Source organism: Triticum dicoccoides, chromosome 3B (genome assembly GCF_002162155.2).
Source record: "Triticum dicoccoides isolate Atlit2015 ecotype Zavitan chromosome 3B, WEW_v2.0, whole genome shotgun sequence".
NCBI lineage: Eukaryota > Viridiplantae > Streptophyta > Magnoliopsida > Poales > Poaceae > Triticum > Triticum dicoccoides.
Window position 1 is genome coordinate 73,575,636 of NC_041385.1, and position 17,747 is coordinate 73,593,382.

Here is a 17,747-nt window from a genome sequence, read left to right on the forward strand (position 1 = left end):
AAGATGAAGCAAATCTCTCCCTGCGTAGCAAACACTCGAGTATTATAGATGGGGAAGGGGTTTGGGGGGAGAAGGGGATTTGGTGAAGAGAAGGGATTCACCAAATCCCCCAAAAGCCCCAGAAGGCCAGAACCATTGGGGCTTAAAAATCTCCTGAACACTAAGAATAAGAAGATGCTGAGAGAAGAGAACTACCGAGATAACAAACAAATCAGTCAATGTATGGTAATAGAGTTGACCAAAAAATCATATAGATTTTATTTAGCCGGAACATCTCTTTCTCATCACAGTTTGGTCATCTCGAGATGAACTTGACGCAGTATTTTTCTTGCTCCAAGCAGTGGTGACGGTGCGCCAGTTTCAACGTGTACAATGCATTCTTATTCGAGATGTGGTCAGCCAAAAAGTTCTCGCACACAATCTTCAACCCCCCAAGACGGAATTGGCAGGCTGCCGCAAGCATGTCTTCAACAGGAAGGACTGGGTTATCTGTAGAGGGTAGCTTGTCGGTGTAGATGAAGTGGAGAACAGACCTGAAAACCGCTGCCTTCATGTCGTTGACCCATACGATATGATGGTCGTCCTCCTTAGCCGCCGCCGCTTCAACCACTTGGTATAGGATCGGTGATCGAGCCGCGATTACGAGCCCGTGAGCGCGGATGTCGCAGCCCTCAACCAGGAACCTCACATTGGACCTTTTCCCACTCACCAACAACTGCTCAAGGTGCAAACCGATGTAGGGTGGAGGCACAACGACCGTGACTCCGGCATCCGATGGTGCTAGAACTAGTGCAAGCAGCCTCCTTGGTGACATTGAGATGGCAGTGTACAGTGAGGGAGTCCTCATGTGAGGAGTTGGTTGATTTCATGAGGGTGAACTCTGCAAGCCTGAAATTTTCTGCATTGGTAAAAATTTCTTCTACCATTGTTATCGGCGGCAACGGCTTGCCACAAGGGTCATCTATCTTGAAGCCAATTGACGTAGTTACAGGGGAAGTTTCACAACTACTCCTCACCAAACAGAGATACACAACGAATGCCAAAGAATTGGATGGGTATAACCATAGCTGCCAGTTGTAGCCGCCAACCTGAAAAAGGCCGGAACAGATGGTATTTTCACCAACAGGAAGCAGGCTCCTCTGGACAGCCCTAAAGTAGGGGATCGTAAACTTGTGTGAGCCGTGGACTACCACCTGATCTGGCAAGCCAGCATTTCGCTTTCTTTTGTTGGAGCTTCAGTTTGGAGCCATATTGATCGTGTCTACTTTGTCGGTGACTTCGAGTAGGAAAGAGCAGCAACTATTCTTGATCTGGTTATACTCCTCGGTTGCCTTCAGGGCACTGTAAACATTAGGATGCGATGCTATATACTTGATGCATAAATCCTCGAGCTGCCGACAATTGTACCTACCGTGCACCACCATCAATGTAGGTATGACAGACTTATCGTCCATGCCCTCAGCCAGTACCTTCTCGCACAAGAGCCTTAGCCTCTGTAAGTCATACCGATCGGCGGCTACCAGCAGGTCGCGCACCATGGCCTCGTAGCGCCATGCCGCATGTTTATCTTCGCTTTTTAGTATCATGCGGTCGTTGTTTGGTTTGACGGGCAGCTCGTCGGTGTAGATGAAGCGAAGCATGGCCCTGAAAGTGGAGGCGCTCATGCCGTCGTCGTCGTCGACCCTGATTATGATACTCTCATCCATGTGCCATCGAAACTCCGCCGCGAAAACTGGTGACCGCACGGAGAGGACAAGCTTGTGTGCATGGATCTCGGTCTGCTCCACGATGAACGTCACGTCCGGCCTCATGACGTGCTTCACGGACTCCGATTTAGACATCGACGCAAAAAGAAGCATGAGGAGGTCTCCGGAGATGGTTGGCGGCGGCACGGCGGAGATGAAGCAGCTCCTGGTATTTGGGAGGGTGACGTCCAGCCGGAGGACATGGACGACGCAGAGCATGGTGAGGCGGTCATCTACCACGTACCGCTCCTCTTGGCCATGGAAGAACGCCTCGGGGACCGACAGCTTCCAACTCCTGCTTGTTGTTGCCGGCGAAGCGGGGAAGGTGTTGGTGCCCGGGCTTCGCCATACTGCGGCAGGCCGCAGGCCACCGGTGAAGTGGGTCTTCGATCCTCAAGCTTGCCATGGCGGTGGCGGCGTACTTACCGCTGACCAGCTCCAGGGAGATGGACGCCAGTCCGTGTTTCCTGAAGCGACAACTGATGGCCCAGGTGCATCCTCCGGCCTCGAAGTCGCCGGACCTGACGACGGAGGAGTTGCTGTTTCTGGCGCTCACGCTGGCGAGAGCCTTCCGCTCGCTGTAGCCGACGATGTGAAACTGGTGCTTGCCTCGGACTAACGTCGACCTGTGCGTGGACGCCGTCTTGTTCAAAGGCGTGGACGCCATGGCCGGCTCCCGGCTGCTACTGCTAGCAGATCAATTGCTTGCTTGCTCGGGCGATCACGTACACGGACGAGCCATCGGGGCTTTATATCGATTTCTTCCTTGTTTGTCGTATTGATTTTGATCCCGATCGCCTCTGGTCTGGATCCGATATATGCTAGCTAGGACCCAAAAAATTTGGATCCGATGAAGTGTATGTTTGATGCAGGAACGGCACATATATACGGCCCAGGAGATGAGTTGGTTGACGGGATCCTCTATCGTTAGCTAGTTATCCCGTAAAAAAACATAGATGTGGGATTTCCTCCTATAGTTATGTCAATGGGCATGGCTAAACCAAGTATCAGTCAGGTGACATAACATGTACGTTAGATAAAAGAAAATTTAAAAAGAAAATTTTGCACAGATCTAAACGTAAGATATCACAAATATAAAATCAACTAAGACATAATCAATTCTCAATCGACTGAGATTTAGCAAAATTGTATCGTCTCAATCTACTCTACTCAGATTACAACAACACACACGCCAACTCTCATTCTTTTTTTTTTTTTTGAGTATCACACGCCAACTCTCATGAACCTGATGTTCAGTCTGGGAGCTTCCCAGGCCGAATGAAAGGTTCGGTGTAACAATTTCATTCGATGGAATCATCCTCCAGCCCGAACAGCTGACGCCAGAAAAGACCTTTCTGGGCCACCTCGCCCAAAACAAAAATAAAAACGGAAAATTAACAAAAAGACCATCTGCAGTGATATTTTGCCATGTAGCGTACAATAATAATTGCTTATCTTATATTAAAGGGACTTTTACATCCGTGCCCCTGGTTTCTTAGCTGTACTCATTCATTCCCACGCTCTTAACTTTTGCTCACTTTTCCCCGTTCCCTTGTCTAAAACTCTCACAAATGAGCAAACTGGGCGTTGTCGTCGGGTCAATGGCTTGACCGTTAACTCTGACTAGTGGGGCCGTGTAGGCATTTCGTTTTTGCATGCAACTGACCGCGGTCGTGAGGTAGCACGTGTCCATGGAACATGCCAAAAACATCCCATCGTATAAGAGGCGGAACCACCTACGGGCACATCGCCCCTACCATTTTCCCCCAAATCTCCTCCCTGCTGCATCATCTCTCTCTCCCCCACCGCGTCGTCTCGCTCTCCTCCACCGCACCGTCTCGCTCTCCCCCACCGCATCCTCTCCCTCACCTTCATTTCCTCCCTCATACCAATGGCAGACGCTCGTGGCGACGTCGGCGCAGCGGCCGGAGATCTGCAGGGCGCAGTGACCGCGGCAGATGCAGTGCAGGACGTTGGCGGCGTCCACGGTGGTGCGGGGAAACTCGCAACTGCTGTTGCGGCTATGGATTTGGAGAAGGAGGTAGCGAGCTCCGCCTCGGCGCTGCCGGAGCTGAAGGTGACGGTGTCGAGCACCGCAGTCCATCCAGATGCGCAGCCTAGCGAGGAAAAGGTGCTACAGGAGGTACTTCCATTTGCTTGTACCCTAGTTGCAATATTTAGATTGTAGAGTTAGTTTTATTGGTTGGATTGTGATTCGTAGGGTAGTACAGATGGTTAGAGTAGTTGGTTTGAGGGATGGGGTTTTCTGTATGGGGGGATGGGTTTTTTTGTATTACATTCGTTGCAACAATGTTAGACAGATCTTAATGAGAGATAGGGATCTCTATGCTTAAAGGCTACTCATGATTATTAGATTTGTTTTTGAATGCTACATAGATTGGGGTTTGATACATCTCCAACATATCTATATTTTTTTGATTGTTCCATGCTGTTATATTATCATTCTTGAAAGTTTTACAATCATTTTATAGCAACTTTATATCAATTTTTTTGGACTAACCTATCGACATAGTGCCCATTGCCAGTTGTTGTTTTTTGCTTGTTTTTTACTTCGCAGAAAGTCAATACCAAACGGAGTCCAAATGCAGCAAAACTTTTTGGTGACTTTTTTCTGGACCAGAAGACACCTGTTTGGCCAAAGAAGCACCAGAGGGGGGCTCCGCGGGGAGCACAACCCACCTAGGAGCGCCCTGGTGGGTTCTGCCCGCCTCGCCGCCTCTCGCACCGCCTCTTTGCTCTATAAATGCCCCAATATTACAGAAACCCTGGGGGAGGCGAGGAAAAATAAATCCAGCCACCACAAGTTCCAAAAACAACAGATCCAATCTAGAGACCATCACGGAGGAGTTCATCATCCTCATTGGTGCCTCTCTGATGATGCGTGAGTAGTTCATTGTAGACCTACGGGTCCGGAGTTACTAGCTAGATGGCATCCTCTCTCTCTTTTGATTCTCAATACAATGGTCGCTTGGAGATCTATTTGATGTAACACTTTTTGCGGTGTGTTTGTTAGGATCCGATGAACTTTGAGTTTATGATCAGATCTATGTTTTTATCCATGAAAGTTATTTGAGTCTTTTGATCTCTTATATGCATGATTACTTATAGCCTCGTATTTTTTCTTTGAATGTTAGGTTTAGTTAGGACGACTAGATCGATTTTTCTTGCTATGGGAAGAGGTGCTTTGTTATGGGTTCGATCTTACGGTGCTCAATCCCGGTGACAGAAGGGGAAATGACGCGTATGTATCGTTGCTATTAAGGATAACAGGATGGGGTCTATTCCTACATGAATAGATCTTGTCTACATCATGTCATCGTTCTTATTGCATTACTCCGTTTTTCCATGAACTTGATACACTAGACGCATGCTGAATAGCGGTCGATGTGTGCAGTAATAGTAGTAGATGCAGGCAGGAGTCAGTCTACTATCCTATATAATGATCATTGCCTGGATATCGTCATAATTATTTGAAGTTCTATCAATTGCCCAATAGTAATTTGTTTACCCACCGTACACTATTTTTCTCGAGAGAAGCCACTAGTGAAATCTACGACCCCGGGGTCTATTTTCTCATCATATACTTACAGATCTATTTTGCTATTTGCCTTTTTATTTATTTGCAACTTTTATTTTCAGATCAATATTATCAAAAACCCAAAAATACCTCACTGGATTTTATTTGCTTTTATTTGCATCTATCAATCTATTACAACTTTCTCCCGTCCACGTGCGAATTTCTGGCGCCGTTATCCGAAAGGGATTGACAACCCCTTTAACATGTCGGGTTGCAAGTATTTGTTTGTTGTGTGCATGTACCGTTTACATAGTGTTGCTTGGTTCTCCTACTGGTTGTATAACCTTGGTCTCAGCACTGAGGGAAATACCTACTGTAGTTGTGCTGCATCATCCCTTCCTCTTTGGGGAAATACCGACGTAGTTTAAGCCGCAATCAAAAGGAATTTGTGGCGCCGTTGCCGGGGAGTATCAAGTCAAGATAGTCTCCCGGCCGCGTGCCAATTTCTGACGCCGTTGCCGAGGAGACATCATCAACATCTACCAGGTTCCTAATCACAAATCTCATCTCCTTGCAATTTACATTATTTGCCATTTGCCTCTCATTTTCCTCTCCCCTACTTCACAAAAATTTGTCGTTTTATTCGCCCTCTTTTACGTTCGTCGTTTTTTCTCGTCAGATCTCTTGTTTGCTATCTCTACTTGTGTTATCATGTGCCTTCTATTTGCTCACATCTTTGCTTGCTAAAAATCTATTGATATGGATCCTCATCCACTTTCCAATCTTTTCAAAAGATCCAATTATGATGAACCAATTGCTAGTGAATTGACTTCACTAGATTATATTTATGAAGTTTTGCTTGAGATTTATAAATCTGAAATTTTGATGAAGTGTTAAACAAAGGAATTTATAAAGTGATTCATGAAAGCTCCTTGAATGAAAAGCATGATTGCAATGATGTTATTATAAATTCTATTAACGTCAATTGTGTTAGTGATATGCAAAACCCCAAGCTTGGGAATGCTTGTTATGTTATGTCCACTACTTATTGCAATGATCATGATTGGGGTGATAATGATTCTTATGATCTTGAAAATTTATTTGAACCCCATGATGAATATGATAATGATAGTAATGTTTGCAATAATATTGAAAGTGGGTTTGGAAGAGCGTCAACTTTAGATAAAAATAATCTCACATATTCGGAGAGTGTTCAATCTTACAATTTTTTTTGAAGAAAGTGGGTTTGGAGAGGTCATGAATATAGTTAATGTTAATCCCACTATCTTGGAAGATTGTGAAACTTTTATGCATGTGGATCAGGAAGAGAAAATTTTATGTGATAGCTATATTATTGAATTTGAATATGATCCTATATATAATTATTATGAGAGAGGAAAATATGGTTGTAGAAATTTTCATGTTATTAAATTTCCTCTCATTATGTTCAGATTGTCAATGTTTTATTCCTCTCCTTTGCGTATGCTAGATATTTTCTGTATTGACAATTTGTTTTCATATAAAATTCCTTTGCATAGGAAGTATGTTAGACTTAAATGTGTTTTTCACATATTTCATGATGCTCTCTTGTGTTTCAATTATTATCTTCTGTGTGAGCATCGTTGAAATCATTATGCCTAGCTAGGGGCATAAAATGATAGCTCTTGTTGGGAGGCAACCCAATGAATAAAATTTATTTTTGTCCTTTTCTTTCTGTTCTTGACTATTTGCACAATTATGCTACAGTTACGATTGTGGTTTTTTGTATTTTAGTTAGTGTTTGAGCCAAGCAAAGCCTTTGGGATCATGTTGGGTGATAGTTGATTTGATCTTGTTGGACAAAAGAAACTTCTGCGTCCAGTCAAAACCTTCATGAAATTTCTGTATACCAAGTTTAGTATTTTTCCTCGTTAGTGTGTCTTACAAAACGACAAACGGCGAAGGTTTCATATTTTTTCGATTTTTTAAAATTATCTATGCTCAGTTAAACCCTAGATAACCTCATTGACCAGCTCAAAACCCCTCTAAACCCCGCGGGGTTTCGTCTAACCCTAGCTCCAAACATCAGCAGTCCGATCATACACTAGCGCCAAGCGACAACCCTCATATGTGGTCTTCTAGAAGGGCTGGGTTCGTGTAGGCTCTGCGCCATTGGATCAGATGGACGGCTCCGCATTTTTGGATCGTGGGGCGATTCGCGAGATATTCTCCGTTGGTTGTGCTCGCCCACCATTGACTTGGCGGAAAAAACGTAGTTATGGGCCCAAAATGAAACCAAGCTCTGGTTGGGCCGTCGCATTGGCTCTGTTTTTTTGCTTGATTGTTTTGATTGCACCTACAGAGATTGGTTTCCCGATGCCGCGGTGGGTGTGAAAACGAGCTAGTTCACATTTGACCCCATTACTGCCACTGCGAAATAACACGTCGCACTATGGCTATTTAAGCCACCCATCATCTTCTTCTTCCTCTCACATCCCTCATCTATCTCCCATCCTCTGCCATCTATCCTTCTTGTTCTTTGACCCCCCCCCTCTCCTTCTTCTTCACATCCCTCAGCCATGCAGTACACCAGACCAATTCCGCTTCCCACCCACCATGCCGGAGGGGCTCTCCCCTGTAAGTGTGTACGTTGAGCATACACTACGTGTCTAGGCGATATCAAGGTGGAGGACCACAAGGGGCTTCACCGAGTTCTTCCTTGTGGCCGGCTACCGCCACCTCCCACGGGGATCTCCAACGATATTCCGCGTCGAGGAGGTCATCCAAAACGTGGTGGTGGTTGCTATCTTTCCCCACTTCACTAACCCTTCAACGCCTTCTACCTCCTTGGCCGCGTGTTTTGGTGTGGTTGCGAGTTCATCGCTTTCACCACCCACAAGATCTTCACAGAGTACAGCAACATCTTCCCCACCGTGTCGCGCATACATGCTCTGCCGTACCCCATTGACAACACCCCGGACGAGCAGTGAAGGGTGCCCGAAGGAGCGAGGTGGAGAAGGCGGCGGCTAGGGTTTAGAACCCTCTATCCTTTTTTGTTTTTTTAATCTATGTTATGTTATTAAGTTGTAATTGAACTATATGATCGTGCTCTGGGCTTGTTGGCCCTATCTATGTTATGTTATTAAGTTCTATTATTAAGTTTTCTATCTATCCTTTTATTAGTTCTTGCTAGTTTGTACATATTTTTTTAATTATTGATTGTTGTTTGAGAGAGCTCGCTTTGTTCGTAAGCATCTAATGCATGCATAGCTACACAAGCCACCACTACATGGAGGAAGCCACAAAGAATTAAGATATGTAGCCATCTAGTGCATGCAGCCAAAAATAATAATAAAATATTGTTTAATTTATTTGTCGTAGCAAAACGGGTGCAGATGCGAGTGGTCCGAAAAGGATCAAACGATGTTCTAAATCGAGGAGACACGCATCGGCGCATGCAGGCAGCAACCGTCGCTACGTCTATGGCGGCTGGCGTGCACGAAAGCGGCTCAGTCAGTGCACCGGGGCGGCACGGATTGATGCATGCATGCCGGCTAGCTGGGTGCAAACCAGCTACAGCGTCCGTCACTGCGTCCGTGGCGGTTGGCGTGCGGGAAAGCGGCTCGGTCGGCACGCATCGGCGCATGCAGGCAGGCTAGCCGTGTGCATGCATAGCAGGCTAGCTGGATACGTCGTGCATGCATTGCAGGCTTCTATCGTGGCGGCGCGCGCGGGCGTTTCATGCAACGGCCCAACAGTCCAACGAAACCATGGCCTAACGGTCTAATAGCGCCATCGTCCAAGGCCGCCACCACCTTGTCAGGTCCAACGGACGACACAGTCCAGCGCGGCCCCACTCGTCAGAGTTAACGGTCAAACTATTGGCCCGACGGCTACGTCCAGTTGGCCCATTTGTGAGGGTTTCGGGCAAGGGAGTGGGGAAAAGTGAGCAAAAGTTAAGACATGGTGATGAATGGGTACAACTATGGAACCAGGGTCATAGATGTAAAAAAACCCTATATTAAAACCAATTTGTGAATGTCTAATACAATACCAAAAAATCATACATGATTAAATTGGCTATGGAAACAAATAGTAAGGAGATAAAATTATTACATACCATTCGTTCAATACTAAAAAATATGCCATTTTTAAAAATTCCAGAATTGCCATCTATAAATAAGCGTGTTCAGAAAATGACATGGCAAAAATTACCAGGAAATGAAAAAGAATGAACAAAATACAAACAAAAAACATGCTATGATCTTTTTAATTAAATTTCCAAAAAATAGTATGCGAATTTTATCGTGTGTGAACAAAACACAAAAAAATGAAAAACAATTATGAACATAGTACAAACAAGAAAATGGCCATGGCAGAACCATATCAAATTTGCCATGATATTTAATTAAAATTGTGGTGATTTGTATGAGAAAAAAGGCCATGATATATAACTACACAAGAATCCATGGCAAACTAGATAGTTTTTGTGTATGAAATTGTCGTGTTTTGCCATGCCCCACCGGATCTTCCCCCTCTACGTCATTCGATCCTAGCTCGGCGCGAGCTCCTGGTAAATGCATTTAATGAGAGGAAAGAGATAGAGAGAAAGTCAAAAAAAGTTGTGAACTTACAGCTAGCTCTATGAGTAATTAATAATGTTAACTCTTGATGTCATGGGATGTTTATATAGTCAGCAGCTGGTTATACTATTAACCATGCTCTTAAGGCAATTCCAATGCAGCGACGCAAATGGTCTGCATTTGTCCATTTAGGTCGAAACAAAGAAAAACGTCGGCCCAACGCACCGACGCAAACCCAACATCCGTGTGCTTGTTGTCTGTATGGACGCATTCCCGACCCATATTTGCGCCTGATTTGCGTCCACGCAGGCACGAGACGGACAGGCTTTTCATCCGCTTGGTGTGCATCTCGGGCTTGCGTGTTGGCTCCTAACTACCCCACGTGGTGGTAGTCAATACGCCCACCTACTATGCACCCACATGAGAGCCTCTGGAAGCCTCCCGAGTCCATGTCTTTTTAAATGCACGTGTGTGGGGGGGGGGGGGAGCTCAACCACCTCTCCTCCCACTCCTGTCCACATCTAGCCACCCTCGCTCCCTCGCCAGCGACAAAAAACCCTAGCTAGCCCGCACGTCCGTCATGGGGTTCTTCAACAATGAGGGCAAGCGAAAGTGCAAGTTCAACACCAGCACTGGCTCATCCCGCACACTGCCACCACCGAATGCCTTCGCGTTGGTGTCGCAGGCGGGGAGGGCTCGCCGGCTGAGGTCTACTACACAACTTGTTCTTATAGACTCGTGTTGGGCCCCTGAGCATAGAGTTTTGTAGGACAGTAGCAAATTTCCCTCAAGTGGATGACCTAAGGTTTATCAATCCCTGGGAGGCGTAGGATGAACATGGTCTCTCTCAAACAACCCTGCAACCAAATAACAAAAAGTCTTTTGTGTTCCCAACACACCAAATACAATGGTAAATTGTATAGGTGCACTAGTTCGACGAAGAGATGGTGATACAAGCGTAGTAATCATAGTATAAGTTGATTTTTTTCAATAGGAAAAAACAGCAATGTAGAAAGTAAGAAAAGTGAGCACAAATGATATTGCAATGCTTGAAAATGAGGCCTGGGGTCTGTACTTTCGCTAGTGCAATCTCTCAACAATGCTAATATAACTGGATCACATAACAATCCGTCAACGTGTGATGAAGAATCACTCTAAAGTTCCTATCTAGCGGAGAACATAAGAAGAAACTATTTGTAGGGTACGAAACCACCGCCAAATTATTATTTCCAATCAATCTTTTGAAGAGTTCGTACTAAAATAACACCAAGTTATCCTTTCTGATCGATCTATCCAAGAGTTCGTACTAAAATAACACCATATGGTACACATCAATTAACTCTAATGTCACCTAGATACTCCAATGTCACCATGAGTATCCGGGAGTTGATTATATGATATGCATCAAACAATTTCAGATTCATAATACTCAATCCAACACAAAGAACCTCAAAGAGTGCCACAAGATTTCTACGGGAGAAAGTAGGACGAAATCGTGCATCAACCCCTATGCATACATTGCCCCAATATCACCTTGGGAATCCGTGAGTTGAGTGCCAAAACATATATCAAGTGTATCAATATAATACCCCATTGTCACCACGGGACTTCATATGCAAGACATATATCAAGTGCTCTCAAATCCATAAAAATATTCAATCCAATAATAACAAAATCTCAAAGGGAAAACTCAATTCATCACAACAAGATAGAGAGGGAGTAACACCATATGATCCAACTATATTAACAAAGCTCGTGATACATCAAGATCATGCCAAATCAAGAACACGAGAGAGAGAGAGAGAGATCAAACACATAGCCACTAGTACAAACCCTCAGCCCCAAGGTTGGACTACTCCCTCCTCATCATGGTGTCCATAGGGATGATTAAGATGGCCTCCGGTGATGATTTCCCCCTCCGGATGAGTGCCGGGACAGGGTCTAGATTGGTTTTTCAAGGCTACAGAGGCTTGCAGCGGCGAAACTTCTGATCTAAGGTTATTTCTTGGGGTTTCTATATTTATAGGATTTTTTGGCGTTGGTTTCACGCGAAGATGGGATTCGAGGGGCCCACCACTCACCAGGGCACGCTAGGGCGGGCTGGCGTGCCCTGGTGTCTTGTGGGCAGTAGGGGGCCCTCTTTGGTGGTTCTTTGCTCCATTATTTCTCTTTTCTTCTAAAAAAATGTCAATAAGTTTCATCCAATTCCGAGAACTTTTATTTCTGCACAAAAAACAACACCATGGTAGTTCTGCTGAAAACGGCGTCAGTCCAGCTTAGTTTTTTTGACCAATTAAACAGTAGGAAAGGCTCCTACTGCATATATATTACCAACTCACGCCAATGTTACATAAATACAATGGGTGGGACACCCAGAAGAGGGGTGGAGTTAAAACAACAGGTGTCCTGTAAGAGTCTAAACTAGAGAGTTTACAAAGGCAGTAATAAGATGTTGTTTTTTCTCAGGTGCTCTATGATCAGGGCCCCAAAGTTAGCTTTAAACCTGCTTCTCCAGTTTGCAATTGTGGGCTTGATCCCTCTGAAGAATTTATTATTTCTCTCTTTCCATAAGCTCCATGCAGCAACCAGGAGTATGCCCATGAAAATGGGTCTAGCATGATTCTTCTTGGCAATCTCAATAAGTTCAAATCTATTGGTGTGCTGGGTCCAGTTTATGTTCAAGGTTTCCAAACATTCTTTACTGAATTTGCAGTGGGAAAAAAGATGTTCCACCATTTCTTCTACGTGGGTCTCACATAGAAGACAATCATAATTATTGCCAATGTTAAAATGTCTTCTTCGCAGCATGTTTCGTGTGTTGAGCCTGTCAGCGAGGAGGAACCATCTGAAAACTTATAGTTTGGGAGTGTTGGGCGACTTCCGTAGCCATTTGTAGGCTTGATGCACTTGTATCTCTCTGAAGTAGTATGCATAATATTCCTTGGTCTGGAATTCTTTTTTTCCCATGCATAGGACGACACATCATGTGACTGGCCAGAGATATCTATGTCAATGGTCACCTATTGGATCTGCCTCACTTCCTCACGAGCTTGGACTGATAGGGGGAGGTGGAAAATAGTTTGAAGGTCCGTGGTTTGGAGGAAGTCTCTGACCGACATATCTTCTACAGATGTGAAAGAGTATGCCCTGGGAAAGGCATCTGAAAGCACATTGTGAGTCCAGCAATCCTTCTAGAAGAGAGTCGTTTCACCACAATGAATCTTGATTGTGGTAACTCCTCTGAAAATGGGACTGAGCTGCATTACTTCGCGCCACCAGAATGATCCACATGGTTCTGCAGCATGGGGGGTGGTGGATCTGTAGTATGTATCCCATATTAATTGTACCCAGGGGATGTCATGTTGGTATAGAATTTGTGTAAGAACTTGAGGAGCATTGCATCATTTTGTATACAGAGATTGAGCACTCCCTGTCCCCCTTGCTTCTTTGGGCGGTAAATCATATCCCAGGCAACCAGAGAGGTACATTTCACTCCATCATCGGTCTATTTTCACCAAAGGCATTGGCGTCGAATCTTGTCCAATTGTTCAACAATTTTCGGGTGGAGTCGAAGAGTCTCCATGGTGAATATAGCCAAAGATGTAACTATCGAGTTAATCAATGCTAGTTTCCCAGCGTACGACATCAGTAACATGGTGGCTGTGATCTTCCATTCAGCTTTGCATACTAGGGGTGCGAGGTCTTGTATGGATGGTTTGGTTGTTCCCGGGGTAACTCGAGGTATGTGAACGACATGGAAGCTATTGAGCAACCAAAGATAGCTTCCAGGCTTTGGCAGAGCTTCGGGGATGTGTTGATCGGCACGATTGTGGATTTCTGAAAGTTGATGCATAGCTCAACGGATTCAGCATAATCTGTGAGGAGTTCCTTCATCAAACTGGCATGCGTCGTGCATGCTTGCATAACTATCAACGCGTCATCTACATATTGGATCACCGGAAAGTTTGTATCATGGTCGTCCTTGAACGGGTGATGCAGAAGATGTTTAAGCATAGCATCATTAATTGCTGCTTGTAATAATTCTACTGCTAGGACAAAGATCAGAGGGGATAGCGGGTCACCCTGACGTACACCACATCTGCATGGGAATTGGCTCCCTGGGACACCATTAAGGAGCACTAATGATTTGCCAGAGTTAAAGATGCTTTTAATCCAATTGATCCATCTGGCATTAAAGCCCATTTTCTCCATAATCTGTATCATGGCCGCATGTTCAATTGTGTCGTACACTTTTGCAAAGTCTAGCTTGAGCAAAATGATTGGCTTCTTCGAGGCTTGGCACTGGTGAATGAATTCAAAAGCCCATGCGAGGCAGTCATGGATGGATCTTCCTTTCAAAAAACCATATTGGTTACGATGAACTAGGCAAAGAATAATCCTTTGGAGTCAGTTGGCCAGCAGTTTAGTTAGTAACTTCAAGCAACAATTGAGTAGCGTGATGGGCCTATAATCATTTACCATTTCCGGGGAGCTGGTTTTGGGAATCAATGTGATATGGCCATAGTTCAAGCTTTCAATGTTGAGTGAACCTGCATGAAATTCATCACAGAGGTTATAGAAGTCTTGCTTGATGATTGGCCAACATGTTTTTAGAAACGCTCCGCTAAATCCATCTGGACCGGGAGCCTTATCAGGGGGCATTTGTTTTGCAATTGAATCAATTTCATCGTGTGTGAATGGCATAGTGAGTTGGTCAAGTTGAGGATCCGAATTGATGAGCTCGTTCAGATCAAATTTCATACGATGCGAGTTTGAGGTGCCTAGATGAGCTTTGAAAGAATCGAACAGAATTGATCCCTTCCCAACATGATCTTCCACACCAGAACCATCAGGAATTTTTAGATTTGCAAGGTAATTTCTTCTGTATCTTTCTGTAGCAGCAGGTTGGAAGAACTTTGTATTCTCGTCGCCGAATTTTATCCATATGATTGTACATCGTTTTTTCCTGTATTCCTTCTGATAAGATAGCAGCCGTATGAGGTGTTTCTTCAGAATCTTCCTGAAGTTGGATTCAGGCACCGTTAGGATCCGTTTCTATTCTATAGTGTCTAATTCAAGAATGGCTTTATTTGTGTTCGCAATTGCAATCATTAGACGAGAAATTTGTCGGTTCCACTTGCTGACGGCATATCTGACTGCTTTGAGCTCTTGGCATAAACTTGTTGCTGCATTTTTGTTTTTACCATGCTTGATGGGTTTATTCCAAGCGGTTGCGACGACGTCCATAAAACCAGGATGGTGTGACACTCCAAAGTTTTTATTTGGTTTTTTATCAAAACTTTGTGGTTTTGAGGAGAGACCTTTTTAAAAAAAATTTCTTTTTCAGAAAAACCTTCCTCTTAAAAACCTCCTTTTGCCTTGGCAAAGATTTTATTTCGTTCAAACTTTGGTGGTTGATCTTTTGCAAACTTCTTCTCTGTTAGTTCCCTCTAAAAATCTAAATTTTTTTTGGAAGTTTTTAATTTGTTTTTTTAAGTGAAGCTCTATGAAAATTTGGGTTTTTCTTATCTTTGAAGCCACCCTTGGCTTTGTATTTTTGCCCATGAGATAAAACTCCTCCAAAACCTCCCCTCCCCCTAGTGATCAACCTAAATTCTCTGTCCCAACTAATCCAAACTGGTTTTGGATTTTTATTCTAATTATTTTTTCCCCTCAATTCAATTCTGAAAATTATTTGGAGCCTGAGGGATTTTCAAAGCAAGTACACTTTTTCATTTGAGTTTTGACCTCAAACCAATTCTCCTGGATTGTCCTTTGAACCCACAACCCAGAACCATCTTGATCCACTCCTCCCCTTTTCAAATTTTTCAAAATGCAGTCTCTGCAAGTTTGGACCAGATTTGCCAAATTTGGTGAAATTCATATCCACACTGCTCCAAAAATTCCACCAAAAATCATGCAGCCTACTTGAGCAAGGAGAAGCCACTCCACCAAAAATCAGCTCAAGGAAAAATCACCAGAGGCCAATTTCATTCGGTCGAACACCTGGTGGGCACTGTTACTGTTCAAAGTTCAGAAAATTCAGTTTCAGTGTCATCTTCAGTCCGTCAGTTTCAGTCACGCGGCCACAGTGCCCTTGGCACGTTCCTCGCGGCCTCTTCCTCTTGTCCTAAGCTGCACACGCGTGCGTGGAGCCTTCCTGGCGTCGATAGCGTGCTAGCTCGCCCTCGCCGGCGTCTTCTGCGGCGTCGGGACCTCCCGTGGCGGCCGACAGGAGGCACACCACGGCAGAACGCCGTTCCGCACTGCCCATCACTCCCTGGCCCTCCGCGTGGCCTCATGCACGCCAGCGCACACCCGTAGCACAACCACCGTGGCCGGCAAGCACGGAACGCGCTCTCCGCCGCCGACGGGCCCGCGCCATCACCGTTCCGTCGAGCTCGCCCTTAACACCCAAACCCCGGCCAGTTTAACACCAAAACGGACCCATTGAACCTCCATGATGACGCTCGACCCCCTAACCACCCCGACCGAGCACTGCGCCACCGTAATCGCTCGCCAGTGATCCTCGTTCACGGCAACCGCCTCGGACCGCCTATATAAAGGGGTCCCGAGCTCACTCTCGTGCACGCAGCACCCCCACTACTCACCAACACCCCGCCAGGCCACTAGGGGGACCTCGAGGAGGTCTCCTCCCCCAGCTCCGGCCGCCTCGTCCCGCCTCGGCCTCCAGCCCGATTCGTTCTGGTGAGGCCATCTCCGGCGCTCAAACCCCGTTCGTTACCCTCTCTAGCTGCCAGGAGCATAACCCCCTCTTCAATTTAACCTTTGCAGCCCTCTCCGACGAGCCCCTCGACCACCCGAGCCGCCGTCCGCCGGAGCAGAGCTCGCCGTCGACGTGGTGCTCGCCGACCGACTCCACCACCATCAACTGACGCGGAAGGGTACCCTGAGCATGGAGGTACTCTCCGATCTCTCTGCCTCCCCGTGGATCGCCGCCGGCGACCACCGCGGCTCTCGGGCGCCGGCGAACTCTGCCGCCCCGTTTGAACATTTGAACCTGACGGGTGGGACCCCACCGTCAGCCTCTCCGCTCTCTCTTTCGAATCGTTTTCTGGAAGCGCCTTCGGGCAGAATGCGTCTTCTCTTCGGGCTGGCGTAGTCGCTACCGAAGCGTTTTCTGTTTTTATAAACTAGCCCCTGGAAATCTTCTGTTTCATTACAGATAAGTCCCTGGACAAAAACCCTTATAACTTTTAATCAGAAAAGTATTTTTGATTGATTCTTTTTCTGTTCTCTTTAAAATTTTGTCTAGTTTTTTTATCAGATTTATTTGAGAAATATTTGGTTTACCTTCTGTGCACTCCTTGGTATTTATGTTAGCGCATATATTTTCTTTAAACCGTAGATACCGAAGGAGGTGACGGAGCCGCGAACTTCACCGAGCTAGGCTCCGACTACTCTCAACCAGGCAAGCATGTTTGAACTTTTGATATGATGAGTGTCTCGGCATGTTTTGCATTTAGTTAGTTTCATGGCATGTTGGTAAGCATACCGATGAACGTTATTTTATGTGAAAATAAGGTTAGTGAGTTCAATGATCCATACGTGGATGAATGTGAATATGAATGGCCATGTGTTGGCATGAGGATGGGTACGATGGCAGTGTTGTAGCATGCCAGTCTTACGCCAGACTATGTGACTTCAGTGTCAAACCATATCGGTCCAGTACCTATCATTTCCTTCCTTGTACTACCACATGTTTTCCGCAAGGAATATGGTTTAGTAAGTTGCTAACCACTTTCATGGTACACACCAAAGAGGAGAGGCCGTGATGATGGTTCCATGGCCCTGGATTAAAGCCGGTCATCCGGTCAGGGGGCATGGGTGTTTCCGGTTGGGACCGAGAGGGGGGCACCCCTTAGAGTGCGCGTATATAAA

The 17,747-nt window shown here is 45.5% G+C and overlaps 1 pseudogene; it reads right to left on the reverse strand.

The window, feature by feature from the left end:
• Nucleotides 1-295: 295 nt before the first annotated feature.
• Nucleotides 296-2,412, reverse strand: LOC119279320 (annotated as a pseudogene).
• Between the last annotated feature and the right edge of the window lie 15,335 nt (nucleotides 2,413-17,747).